Genomic DNA, 15,038 nt, shown 5'->3' with positions numbered 1-15,038 from the left:
CATGTTTGGCAAACGTTTGGATAAGAGTTAAGTTTGTGTATTAGAGGAAGATGGGTAGAGAAGCTCATGGAGAGAAATCCAGAGCTTGGGTCTGGCTAACTGAAGGTGTAGCTGCCAGTGGTGGCTCAATAAAAATTGGACTTGCACAAGCAACCAGAGTTGGAAGGTATTAAGATATCTTGGAGAGTTTTAGGACTGAGGAGATTAGATTGAAAACAAATAAGGCTATGGAGGAATTTCACAAAATTGTTACTGTGCAGAAGGAGGCCATTTGGCCCATCGTGTCAGTACTGGCTCTTCAAACAAGACTTAGGCCATTTCCACTGCCTTTTCCCTGTATCCCTGCACATTGTTTCTTCATGCTGTTGTAGACACATGCTTTATTACATGTTACTTTTTGAATTCATTCTTTGGGTATGAGCATTGCTGGCTAGGCCAGCATTTATTGGCCATTATTGTATTGAAAGGCTTGAGGAGCTGAATTGCCTGCTCCTAGTTCTGAGATTCTTATGTTCTTCTTCTTTTGATCTCTCCCATTTCACTTGGGGCTGCCACAAGCTGGTTAATTGCACTGTTCCAGCTCCTATTAGTCAGCCTCTTCTCTTCTGATCCTGCTGCGTTTAAATCTCTTGCCATTGCATCTTTCCATCTGGTCTTAGGCCTTCTCTTTTTCTTGGCAATTGCATCTCCACTGTATATATACAACTGATGGCCATACAGTTTTAATCTCTCCTCAGCTACTTTGCTCTCATAGTATTCTCTGATCCCCTGATGCTTTCCTTGCTCATTACTCCAGATATTCCTCTCTGTACCTGCATCTCATTAGTATCCACTCATTGTTCCTCTCGATGCTGCCCAGGTGTCTGCACTGTATACCAAGGTCAATGTCGCCCATGTCTTGCAGCTTTTTCCTTTCAGTTTCAGCAATACTTTTCTATTACTGAACACTTCACTGTACTTCCTCCAATGACGTCAACCAGGGCTAATCAGTTGGCCACCGTTTATTGCCCAACCCTAATTGTGCTGGAGAAGGTGGTGGTGAGCTGCCATCTTCATGAGGTGTCGATATGTCCAAAGCACTGTTACATAGGGAGTTCAAGAATTTTGACACAGAATGAACATTGACATAGTCAGGATGATGTGTAGCTTGGTGGGTATGATATCCTTGTCATGTTCCCATGCATCAATTTTCCTTGTCCTTAGCTGGAAGAGGTTGCTGATTTGGAACAGGTTACTTGACAAGTTTCTAGAGTGCATCTTGTATATGGTACTCTGCTGTCACTAATGAGTGGTGCAGGGAGCCTATATGTAAGGTGTGGATGGGGTACTGATCAAATGGACTGCTTTGTTCTGGATTATGAGCTCCTTGAATGTTGTTGGAGCCATATTCATCCAGAAAATTCTAGATGGTGAAAAGATTTCGGGGAGTCTGTTGATTTACTGATCCCAGAATTTCCAGTCTCTGACCTTCTTTTCTAACTGGTTCGGATAAGTTTGGTTTGTTGTAATCACCGGGATTTTGATATGGGGAGTCAGCAATGGCAATGCTGTTGAATGGCAGGGGCAGGGGGAGGAGGGGCGGGGTGTTGTGTGTGAGATTGTTGCCTGGCACTTGTATGGCATGAATGTTACATGCCACTTTTCAGCCCCAATCTGAATGTTGTCCAAATCTTATTGCATAGGGATACAAGGCAGTTTTAGCTGTTGCAAATGGTATTGAGCACTGCAATTGACAGCGAACATTCTACTTTTGACCTTATGTTGGAGGGAAAGTCAATAATGAAGCAGCTGAATAGTTGTGCCTGAGTACCCCTGCAGTGATTGTCCTCAGGCTGAGATGATTGGTTCCAACAACCACAACTATCTTCCTTTTTATGTAACATATAATTCTAGCCAACTGATCATTTTTTTCCACCTGATTCTCAGGCATCTTAAATTTGAAAAAAAAATTCAGTAGATTGGAAAAAACGGATGTACATTTTTTAAAAAAAGAACAAGTATTTTGGGATTGAAAAATTGAGACTAGCACTGAAGTTATGTTTCAGAAATTGAGTAATTTACCCTACTTGTATCTGACCTGTCACGTTTTCTCTCATTTTCCTCCTATGACAGGTCTCGTTTCCTAAAAAATAGGGGTGGGGTCGTTGGGGCAGTATGCGTGTGGAATTGGTCAAAGGTTACTGACAACTTAGTCCATCTGAATCTTTGAACTGTTTTTGTGTGTCAGCTGTGGCTAAGTGGGTAGCACGCTCACCCCTGATTTAGAAGTTGAGAGTTCAAGTCCTACTCCAGAATTTCAGCATAAAAAAGTTGATACTTATGCAGTACTGAAGGAGAGCTACACTTTGGATGAGATGCTGAACTGAAGTTCTGTCCGAATTTAAAACATCTTATGCCAGTATCTCAAATAAGCTAATGGGGAGTTATCAGGTGTCCAGGCTGATGTTTATCTCAATCCATTATCACAAAAAATGATTATCACAGTGCTGTTGGTTCTTGGTGCACAGTAAGGCTTCATGCTGCAGTTTGTCACCAGGGAATTTTCATAGGGAGGTACACAATGACTGCAGTCAATAGTCAGATTGTGATACTTGGTAAGTGGGAGTTGTTTGTGGAGGTTGGCTAGTGTTTTTCCTGCTTTACAATTATGACTATGCTTTTAAAAAAAACTTCATTGACTGGAAAACACTTTGGACCATCTGGTGGTCATGAGAGGCACTCTAGAAATGCCCTTAGCGTCCTCTTTAGACTTAGTTTGTGAAGTCCTGTAGCTCCCCATACAAGTTGCATTCCCGCATTTGCAACTTTGAAAGTATGTGTAGAGGTCCAGTTTATACACTGGATTATCGCATTCCAAATTAGCACTTCTCACTATGAGCTATGAAAGTGTCTTAACAGATGGCACCAGTTATTCCAATTGCAGCAATGCATTATTTTGAATGTTTTTGAGTTTGTTCAAGTTGATGTTTAAACATTTTAGGTCGCAAAACATAACTGGCCACAAGAAAACCAATGTATTATGTAAAGAGTAGTTTTAGATGCCAAAATTTGATTTAAGTGTTGTTAAATCTATTTTAATGCTTTTAACTACCAACATTTTATGCAAACCCTGATCTGGGACAGATGCCTTTCCTCATTCATAACAACAATTCCTTCTCTAATTTTTTGGTTTAATATCTTGGAATAATGACAGCAGCCAGTGCCATCTCTTGCTCTGTGTACACTAACAAAAGAACGTTAAAATTTGAAATTGGTAACGGATGGAATACCTGTAGACGTGGCACAGTGGTTAACACTGCTATCTCACAGCGCCAGGGACCTGGGTTCAAGTCCTGGCTCAGGTGACTTTCTTTGTGGAGTTTGCACGTTCTCCCTGTATCTGTGTGGGTTTGCTCCAGTTTCCTCCCACAGTCAAAGGATGTGCGGTTTAGGTGGTTTGGCAGTTCTAAATTGCCCCTTGGTATCGGGGGACCCGCTAGGGTACATGGGGTTATGGGAATAGGGCCTGGGTGGGATTGTGGTCAGTGCAGACTCAATGGGCTGAATGACCACCTTCTGGATTGTAGGATTCTGTCGTGTTCTACTTAGGTTAGTCGGTAGCGCTTGTGTGCAGAGTGAGACATCTTGATAGTCTTGCCCTGAGCACTTGATCCTTTGAGACATTGGCACCCTATCTGACCCTGAGCTGAGCTTCCAACCCAATATCTGCTCTGTCACAAGGCTCTTGCATCCATAAACACCTGTTCCCCTCACTTGCTCTCAGCCAAGCTGCTGATGAGACCTTCATCTGTGCTTTTGTTGGCTCTAGAATTAACTACTCCAGTGCTCTCCTGACCAATCATCCCACCTTGTGTCCTCTAAACTTGAGGCCACCTGACACCAAATCCTGTTTTTTCCCCCATCATCCCTCTGCCACTAATCTAGATTTGATCCCAGTCAGATAACACTTTGATCTTTAAAAACCTTGTTTCAATTCACCTCCATAGCCTCTACTCTCTCAATCTCTGTACTCTCCTACAACCCTCTGAGACATCTGCACTACTTTAATTCGGGCCTCTTGCATGTCCTGGTTTTAATTATTTGACCTGTTGGCTGCCTGGACCTGAAGTCCTGACCCAAATCTCTCTGCCTCACTTACCTCTCTCCGACTTTAAAGTGCTGTTTAAAACCTACCACTTTAAACAAACTCTTGGCTACATCTATTAATATCCTTCAAAGCAAATATTAATTTAATCATGCTCCAGTGAAAGGCTTTGGGACAATAGACTACATTACAGGCATTAGATGTTTGCAGCTGTTGTTTTACTCAAACCTTGAAGATTGAAATTGTTGCCAGTTGGTCTGACAGTAATCTGCTTTCCATATCCATATAAATTAAATGCAGACCATATCCACGCAAATTCAATGCAAAGTATTGTTCTTTTTGAGGAAAAATTATGAAGGAATATATATTTGTCATTCAATAGAAAATTATTCTTGACTTGGCTTTGCATGCAGTAGCTTTACATCTTTTGTAAATTGCAATAGCAATTTACATTTGTAGCGAATTCACGTACAGTGCTTCATCTCTGAGCACATCAACAACAACCTTCATTTTAATATAGCATTTCCTAATGCAGCAGAACATCCCAAGGCTGTTCACAGATGTTTTTATCAGGCAGAACTTGACACTGGGTCACAAGAAGGTATTGAAGCAAGCAACCAGGAGCTTGAGCAAAGTGGTAGATTATGTGGAGCGATTCAGAGGAGGTACGCAAGGCTAAAGGGTTTAGGGAGGAAATTCTGGAGCTTAGGGTTTAAGCAGCTAAAGGTATGGCCACCAAGTATTGGAGCAAAGAAAATCAGGGATTCCAAAAGCAGCAGTGATCAGTGAACAAAGTGAAAGTTTAGACCTGGAGTCTGATTTTCTTTCAAAGATTCGGATAGCAAGGCCAAGTAGAAAAGAATACTTGGGGGCAGGAGTATTGGAGGAAAATATTTTTCCTGGTGCCTAAAAGTGCTTGTAATAATTTAAAATTCAACCACAAAGTCACCAAGAAATATCACTGATCGTTGCACAGGCTTTAAAATAACCTCATTTCCAATTTGGGCTCATTATAGAAGTAACTTGACAAAACACATTTTTGCTTATAAAATGGAGATTTGGAACACAAGTTACAATTTCCTATTCCCTACTTCTAGTTCAAAGAAAGCAGTTCCTTAACGCTGACTTGGAGGTAAGAACAAAATTGACCTAGTTCCACATTACTATTGCAGGATATATTGTTCATTGCTTGCTTGGCGCACATTAGTTTCTAGTCAGAATCATTCTAATCTGACTTTTGAATTGGAATTAACCATGGAATGTTGAGCAAGTGGTTTTGTCCACATTATGAAAATTCATGGTTCTCCTTCAAGCAGCCTTGTTGCGAACCCTGATAGAAGACGACATTTTGTGTCAAAAACATTAGTTGTGGTCTTCCTCTTCCCCAAAGCAGAACTAAAATATAAACAGCAAGTCAGTGTTTTGGTTGCTCACTACAGGATTTCCTCTATGCACTTCGTATAGATTTTGGACACCAGTCCTCATCACTTGCTAATCTTTAGAATCCCTACAGTGCATAAGGAGGCCATTTGATCCACAATGACGACAGTCCCACCCAGGCCCTATCCCTGTAACCAAATGTATTTACCTGCTTAGTCCCCCTGACACTAAGGGGCAATCAACCTAACCCGCACATCTTAGGATAGGAGGAAACCGGAATCCCATGCAGACACAGGGAGAATGTGCATACTGCACAGTGTCCCAAGACCATAATAGCGCCAGGGACCCAGGTTCAATGAAGTATCAGTACTCACCCTTGTGCCACTGTGCGCCCTTGGATGGATGATACTTCATCTCCACAAGGACTGTGCAGTGGTCACTCTGCCAATACTGTCATGGACAAATGCGTCTGTGACAGATAGATTGAGGACGAAGTAAAGCATGTTTTTCCCTTTTTAGGCAGAAAAAGAGTAAGACTTTCACGAATAGAAGTATGTCTTGCCTCTGCTTACCTCCCCCACCCATTCCAAATTTCTTAGGGATGCACAGATATACATTTTGAATATAAGGCCTAATTGTAATTTTTTCTGTTTTCAATCGGAATTAGATGCCTGGCGTCCAAGAGATGGGAAGAAAGATTATTGCTTTCAGGGAAGTAGGAAGTTGAGAAGAAATTGAATGTAATAACAGCAAATAAAAGTTGGATTATAAACCTTTTTTGCTGTGGTGTTGCCTGGAGGATCTGTAACCTGAAGGGGAAATAAATGCTGATTTGTGCAGAGGCCACTTAGTGGGTGAACTTGCAGCTGTCTTCAGGACGCCATCTGCAAGGAATGCTTGCATACTTTCTCCGGTGTTTACCCGACAGCTGAATCTAATGCGAGTTTTGCTATTACAGTGCTCCAAGCTAATGTGAAGATAGAGCTGCTTCTCTGTTTCTCTATTTCTCTGCCATAATTTGAGTTTTGGTTTTTAGCGGTGGCAGGGGTTTTTAAACTTCCGCTCAGCCCAGACCGCTGTTGTAGGTCCCTGGGTGTAGACTGGATGCAGACATAACTCTCTTCTTTGGTGATGAGAAAATGACATTCGACACTTTTACTATTACTTCCAGATGCATCGATAGTGTTTACTCATTTTTAAAAAAGTGGCAAGGTATGATGGGCATCAAAGAACAGGGCCTCGGGTCTGCAGGCCACTAATGCTGTCAGATTCAACTCCTTGCATTGCTTTGAATTCAATGTGTTACCTTAATGTTGCTCTAAACATTACAATTTGCCCAGCGGAAGTGCAGTATCTGGAAAGATTAGCTGAGTCTTGCTCCATTGGAGTTCTATTAATAAGCATCATAAATTAGCAACTACCAGCTGGCTTACATTAATAAACTTTCTGTGCATGATACCTCGACAGCTGTGCTGCTGCTTCCGAGGGAGACCCCAGTTCTCATTGCTTTACTATCTATATCCATGTCCGGGAATTCAACTGATTTTGTTCTTTGTTGCCAGTAACTTTTCTAGAAGATTGCTTAATGCTTGAGGGGACAGCCTGGAGCTGTTTCCCTCTATCAATAAACTGAGGGATCAACTTCCTATCATTACCTATATTTAATATCCCACAGTGCCTGGGTTGGCACTGATGATGAACCCTGGTGGTAATAAATTTGTATTTTGTCTTCCACTCAGTTCTGGGTCTTGGTTGATTGGTTTTACCAAATTGACACTATTCTCCCCTGAATCTGGCTAAGTTAGGGGTTCCATTCGTAGACATGCAGGGTAGAATAGGTGTAGGGTGATGCGGCGGCACGGGCTTGTTGGGCCGAAGGGCCTGTTTCCTGTGCTGGGTTGTTCTTTGTTCTTTGAAAGTAGCTTTAAGGTAGATGATCAGCCATGATCTAGTTGAATGATGGAGCAGGCTGGATGGCCTACTCCTCCTTTGTTCCTAATCAATCTTCAGGTTTATTGTTTAGCATGAATTTCAGATGACTGAAATATGAAGGTTACCACACCCTCTTCAGGATGTTCCCATTAAATATTTTATTGCTTTGACATCCACATCTTTCTTATTTATTACTTGGATGCTGTATTCATCCTAGATGAGGTGTCAGTTAGAAAAGTGATGCATGTAGTTCCCGGAGAGCTGAGTGACTCACTGGAACTGGAGTGTGCCTCTTTGCAATGTTGATTTCAAATATTTTTGCTTCCAAACAAAGAAAATGAAATATTACTGGTTCTGAAAGAAATGGCGGAGGTGATAGTGGATGCCTTGGTGGTTATTTTCCAGATGTCACTGGATTCCGGGGAAGTGCCGGAAGATTGGAAAATGGCTAATGTTACGCCGTTGTTTAAGAAGTGTGCCAGGCAAAAGGCAGGGAATTATAGGCCGGTTAGTTTAACGTCTGTTGTAGGTAAAATGTTAGAATCCGTCATCAAGGAGGAAATAGCGAGGCATCTTGAGGGGAATTGCTTGATAGAGTAGACGCAGCACGGTTTTGTTAAGGGGAAGTCGTGTCTGACAAATTTGCTGGAGTTCTATGAGGATGTGTCTAGGGCGGTGGATAGAGGAGAGCCGGTGGATGTGGTCTGTCTTGATTTTCAGAAGGCGTTTGACAAGGTACCTCAAGAGGTTATTGCAGAAGGTCAGAGGACATGGAGCTGGGGGTAGGGTGTTAGCGTGGATAGAGGATTGGTTATCAAATAGGAGGCAGAGAGTGGGGGTCAATGGGTGCTATTCGGATTGGCAGATGGTGACTAGTGGAGTGCCCCAGGGGTCGGTGCTGGGGCCTCAGCTATTTACCATTTATATAGATGATCTGGAGGAGGGAACTGAGTGTAGGGTGTCGAAATTTGCTGATGACACCAAGATTGGTGGAACGGCAAATTGTGCGGAGGGTGTGGAGAGTCTACAGAAGGATCTAGATAGGCTGGGCGAATGGGCCAGGAACTGGCAAATGGAATTTAATGTTGGCAAGTGCGAGGTGGTCCACTTTGGTAGGAATAATGGTAGGAAGGACTATTACTTACGGGGCGAAAAACTGCAGCAGGCGACAGTGCAGAGGGACCTCGGGGTCCATGTGCATGAGTCGCAAAAACCCAGCTTGCAGGTGCAGCAGGTGGTCAGGAAGGCTAGTGGGATGCTGGCCTTCATAGCGAGGGGGATTGAATATAAAAGTAGGGAGGTCTTGCTGCGGCTGTATAGGGCATTGGTGAGGCCGCAGCTGGAGTACTGTATGCAGTTTTGGGCGCCGTACTTACGCAAGGATATTTTGGCCTTGGAGGGAGTGCAGAGGAGATTTACTAGGCTGCTGCTGGAGTTGAGGGGGTTGAGCTATGAGGAGAGGCTGAATAAACTAGGCTTGTACTCGTTAGAGTTTAGAAGAATGAGGGGAGATCTCATTGAGATGTATAAGATGATGAATGGGATGGATAGGATAGAGGTGGAGAGACTCTTCCCACTCGGAAAGGATAGTAGGACTAGGGGGCACAGCCTCAAGATAAAGGGGGGGGGGGGGTGCGGTTTAGAACGGAGTTGAGGAGGAACTTCTTCACTCAAAGGGTGGTGAATCTCTGGAATTCTCTGCCCGTTGAAGTGGAGGCTACCTCGCTAAATATTTTTAAGACGCAGGTTGGTGGGTTTTTGATAAGAGAGGGGATTAAAGGTTATGGGGAGAGGGCGGGAATGTGGAACTGAGCCATGATCTTATTGAATGGCGGGGCAGGCTCGAGGGGCTAGATGGCCTACTCCTGCTCCTATTTCTTATGTTCAACCTCCCAAATTGGGCTGTGGTTGGAGACTGAGAGATGTTTGGGCACAAGTGAGGAAAGAACTGGGTCACTTGTGGCTGTAGCTTGGATTGTCCAGTGCTCTAAGCTGTAAAATTTCTAGATAAGTGGTGATAACCATCAGCTTAACCACAACCTTAAATGTAATTTTTGTTCCCATTTTATTAAGTAGCCCCACAGTAAATTGAGTATGAACTCAGATCTTGAGCTATGGATGTGTAAGAGCTTGCCACACTAACACTAGATGTAAACCAGGTAGGAGCTTGTTCACTGGAATGAGAGTTTAATTAATTACCTTTGTCTGCAGGCAGTTTGCCAAGCCTTCTGTGGCGCAACCATCGAAAGACCGATCGTAGTGATCCCATCACTTGCACTGTATTTTTTAATTGACATTATGCAAAAGATCATGAAAGATTGGTTTGCATTTACTTGCTACTCTGGCCAGATAATAGTTATGATTTGTGTGCAATAAATGTGATTTCTTTTAGATTCATGATTTAGGACTGTTAATTTCACTTTCAGTAACTAGCGTGATAGTTGGTGTATGCTGACGAAACAGGATGTTTGGCATGTCCTGTTCGCAATAACAAGGGAAATGGGGCCTTTTTACCATCACACCACTGTGTTCTTGACTGTTGCTGCAGGGGAGGGGGAGGGCGCAGGCGCAGGCTTTGATAAAAGGAAGTTCTCTTATCATGGGAAATGCCTGTCTTTGAGCGAGTTTACATTTACTTTTTCAAGCATTAGTCGAGCCACTAGATGTTGCATATTCTGTTCTGTAGTCCCATTAACAGAAAAAAAGCGAGAAGCCTCACAGGTCAATCGTCATGGTTGGGAAGAGCTGATGTTTTATTCTTTGGGTACATACTCGTGAAGAATAAATCACCTAAAACATAAATTGTCAATGCTATCTACAGATGTTGTGTATTTGGATTTTTTCTGATTTTCTTTCGAACTGTGTCATCTCTTTCCCATGGCATCAGTAGTTGCTTACTACTCTGCAAAGTATGGGATGCATGTACCTGTTGGATTGCCTAAAGTCAATGCCCATAAATACTGGGTTTAAAATGAGCATTTTCCTCATACTGTTGAGATTTTAGTTGAGTCTCAAATTGATATGATACAAATTGCTGGAGTAAAGAACATCAGAACTGTTTTAGCTATTGTTAAAATGTATGTGATAAATATAACTGAGATAACACTGTGCAGGTGAAAGCGTTGTGCTTGGTGATGATTCAGTTACACTCTTGCTTACATCAAAGGTGGACACCAATCAATATGTGACATTTAAAAATGAACTTCAATACAATTAGTGATTCATTAGAAAACAGTTGAAGCAAACCACCTGATAGGAAAACAATGTGATCAAGGTGTAGCTGGTAACACTGGAAAAAAATGCGTGTGTCACAAATGATTGACAAGATGCAGGACTAGAAAAGACAATGGTCATTGTGACTGGTGTCATGGAACATAACCATTATGAAAATTGGCTAGAAGTGACTTACTGACCATGTCTATTTGTTGTTAAGTGAAAGGTGGGTAACTGTACTGCTGATTAACCTTGACCAGTTTGTAATAACCCTTTTTAACTCTGGTGAGGTAGACAAAGGGAGCAAGTCAGGGAAGGGAGAATACTGCATCACTACTTCCCTAAAACATCAATGAAGAACCTTCACCTGTGACATCCACGTCACTGCTTCCTGCAGCCTTTAAAAGTACCTGGATGAGCGCTTGGCACATAACTTTCAAGGGTATGGGCCAAGTGTTGGTAAATAGCATTAGGTGGGAGCTCAGGTGTTTCTAATGTGCCAGTACAGACTTGATGGGTCGAAGGGCCTCTTCTGCACAGTATGATTCTTTGATTCTGTTTTATGAAATCTATCTTTTGGACATATGGCCTTGATATCTAGCATCACACTGGCACTGAAATTTGTATACCACGTTACTCATTTGTGCGATGGGCAGAATGTCCTTTGGCTTGAGGGCTCCATCCCATTGTGGCGAACCCAAGGGTGGATTTGTACACCTGTGCCCCAATTCCAAAAGCCATCTCACCTAATTGGTGACTTCAGCTTCTTTAATGTATTTTTGTATTTGCTCTGTCTGTTGGAGTAGTGGCAAAGATTTTGTGTTAGCCAATTGTGTCCTGTTGTAATTTTCCTGATAGGAGTTCTATACCGGTGTGATATTTTTCCAAATAATCTCTTAGTCAGCCGGAGTTTGTCACTGACATTGACAAAAATCTCACTTCTCCTGTGTATGTGTATAAGTTCAATTAGGCCTACTCTGGCTGGTCTCTGGAGCCTAATGCAGAAAGTGGTGTTGTGGATGTCACAGGTGAAGGTCCCTATTCCTGATATTTTAGGGAAGCTGTGATGCAGTATTCCACTCACCCCCGGGAATCTAGTGGGGTAAGGTGACTGTCCAAGCTAGGGATTTCTATGGTACGGTTTAAATTGGTGCTCGTCCAAAAATCACCAAAGGCATGTGCACTTGAATACACAGGATAGAGGCACACACTTATTTGTTTGGTTTACTGACATTTTATCCAGAGTAGTACCTACAAGCCTTCCTCCTTTTTTTTCAACAGCGTGCGGTCATATTCTAACCTCATTCCCTCTTGGATAATGCTGGTATTTTCACTTGACTCATTTTTGAGATCCCTAGTACCATGCCGAAGGCCTTTCCTGAGGTTCCCTTGCAGCCATCGTCAAAACAGACCTTGGTTGATTGCCGTACCTGGCAATTCCAAATATTAGGGTGTCTTTTCCTGTGGAATGAGCGCGCAATTTGCTTGGCTCCCATCCAAGAACTTGGCCTTGACTAGCCTGCTCTTCCTCAATTGTTGTATCATCCACTGCCCATTAGTACTTTACAGGATTCAGTTCTGCTTCTGCTGTCATCTATTTTTCCCTGCATGATTTAATTTATTGTCCTGGCATGCCCATCTTGCACCATTGCCAAGTGTTGGCTAGCCTGATTCTCCTTCAACTCCCCTTTGGCATCTTGCCAATTGTCTTGATTGCTTTTATTCAAAGCCTGTTAAACTCAAGACTTTAACTCAATAAGTTAATTGTCTGTTGAATTTATGAAGGGGAAATTATGCTTGACAAATCTGTTGGAATTCTTTGAAGATGTAACTAGTAGGGTTGACAAGTAGTAGTGGTACATTTGAACTTTCAGAAAGCATTTGACAAAGTCCTGTGCAAGAGATTATCGTGCAAGATTAAAATGCGTGGGATTGGGTAAGTGTATTGAGATGGATAGAAAACTGATTGGCAGAGAGGAAAGAAAGGAAGGGATTAGAGTGCTTTTCAAATTGGCAGGCAGTAACTAGTGCAGTGCCACAACTGGGACCCCAGCTACTCTCAATATATATTAATGATTTGGATGTAACATCTGAAAGTTTGCAGATGATACCAAGTTAGGTGGGAGTGTGAACTGTGACAAGGATGCAGAGTTCCTTCAATGATCTGGACAGGTTTGCTGAGTGGGCAAATCAATGGCAGATGCAGGATAATTTGGATAAATGTGAGGTCGTTCACTTTGGAAACAAAAACAAAAAGGCAGATTACTACCCGAATGCCTGTAAATTGGGAGAGGGGAGGGTGCAGCGGGATCTGAGTGTCCTGGTGCACTAGTCACTGAAGGCAAATGTAAAGGTGCAGCATGCCGTTAAGAAGGCAGTTGGCATGTTGGCCTTCATTGCAAGAGGTTCCAAGTACAGGAGCAGGGATTTGTTGCAATTGTACAGAGCCTTAGTGAGGCCACACCTGGTGTATTATTGTAGTTTTGGTCTCTCTGAGGAAAGATGTTCTCGCTCTCGGGAGTTTACCAGCAAAGGTTTACCATGCTGATTCCAGGGTTGGCGGGACTAATGTATGAGAGATTGGCTAGGTTAGGATCGTTTTCAGAGGTTCGGATGAGGCGGCGGGGGCGGGGGGGTGGGGGGCGGGGGTAGAATCTCGCAGAGACTTAAAATTCTGACAGGACTAGACAGCATAAATGCAGGGAGGTTATTCCCGATGGTGGTGGGAGTCTGGAATCGCAGGTTACAGTCTGAGAATTCAGGTAGACCATTTAGGACGGAGGTGAGGAGACATTTCTTCACCCAAAGAGTGGTGAGCCTGTGGAATTCATTTCCACAGGAAGTAGTTGATGCCAAAACATTGAATGTATTCAAGAGATGGCTGGATATGGCACTTGGGACGAATAAAATCAAAGGTTATGGGGGGAAAAAGCAGGGTTAGGCTGTTGAGTTGGATGAGCAGCCATGATCATAATGATTGGTGGAGCAGGCCCAAAGGGCCAAATAGCTTCCTACTGCTCTTAGCGTTTTGTTTCTGTGTTTCTAAACGAGCTAAATCAAGGTTATTGACTGTGACCGCTCCTGCTCGATAAGCTGTTGCCAAATCAGTAATTATGCCTCTGACTGTGCCCTGCTGGCTTTGGTCTGGCTATAGCCATATCAATTCCAGTTTTCTGTCCTAGTAATTGTTAAATTTAGATACAGTTTCTAAAGTTGGAGAGGGCAGCACTCTGGCAGCTGAGTTCCTGATAATGCCGAACAGCACAGGTACCAATTTGTGTTGCCATACAAGATTTTGCCTGTATGTTTTAAAACCAACCCATTTTGTGGGCTCCATGTAGTCTTCGGACAAGTACTTGCTGTTGGGTAGACCAGGCTGCGTGAAGCAGTGCATCGTGTGTTTGCTGTGTTGTCCCAAGTGCTAAGCACCAGTTTCTGTATGAGATAAACTAACTGAGTCGCACCCTGGAAACAGCAACCACTCTCCCAGCCCCCACTCAGTCCACAAAGTTTATTTATTAGTGTCACAAGTAGGCTTACATTAACAGTACAACAAAGTTGCTGTGAAAGTTCCCTAGTTTCTACACTCTGGCACCTGTTCAGCTACACTGAGGGAGAATTTAGCATGGCCAGTGCACCTAACCAGCACAACTTTCGGACTGTGGGGGGAGAAACCGGAGCACCGGGAGGAAACTGGAGCAGACCCGTGGAGAATGTGCAGACTCTGCACCTTGACCCAAGCTGGCAATTGAACCGGAGTCCCTGGCTGTGTGAGACAGTGGTGTTTTTCACTGTGCTGCCCACAACTGCTTCAAACAAGTCCTGACACTTTGGGGCCAGTTTCCAGAAATATCTGAGGACAGGAACTGCTGGCTTGCCTGTGTATGTGACACCATGTACCTACAGGCGTGCTGATGAAATGCTCCAAAATCATCTGCTATAATAAAACCCGACACTTACGTGTGTCTCTTGGAGTTCAAATCAACTGCCCACACGTGATGAGCAATGGGCTCACAGGGATCAGTCCTCACCTGCTTTCTTCAACATGTACACCAATGAACCCCCCCCCCCCCCTCCCCCCCCCCCCTCCAAGTCACAGCTCACTGCTGATGACTTAGTCCTGGATTTCCAGTAGTGAACAAAACTCTCTGCAAGTGATGGTGGCTTATTCAACAATAATACTTGTATGTTCATTTTTATATTATTTTTTGTTTGTCATTTACTTATTAGTGTCACAAGTAGGCTTACATTAACACTGCAATGAAGTTACTGTGAAAATCACCTAGTCGCCACACTCTGGTGCCTGTTTGGGTACACCGAGGAAGAATTTAGCATAGCCAATATACCTAGCCAGACTGGGAGAGTTAACCAAAGCACCCTGAGGAAACCTATGCAGACACAGAATGTACGGACTCCAAGACTGTGACAC

General features: G+C 43.2%; 1 protein-coding gene across 2 annotated transcripts in view; it reads left to right on the top strand.

The window, feature by feature from the left end:
* stk10 (serine/threonine kinase 10) overlaps positions 1-15,038 on the top strand; it is a 105,720-nt gene that overhangs the window by 34,703 nt on the left and 55,979 nt on the right. The window lies entirely within an intron of this gene.

This window comes from Carcharhinus amblyrhynchos, chromosome 13 (assembly GCF_965287045.1).
Source record: "Carcharhinus amblyrhynchos chromosome 13, sCarAmb.v2.hapA, whole genome shotgun sequence".
NCBI lineage: Eukaryota > Metazoa > Chordata > Chondrichthyes > Carcharhiniformes > Carcharhinidae > Carcharhinus > Carcharhinus amblyrhynchos.
Note: the sequence above shows the minus strand (reverse complement) of the source record. Positions and strands in the feature narration are given on the sequence as shown.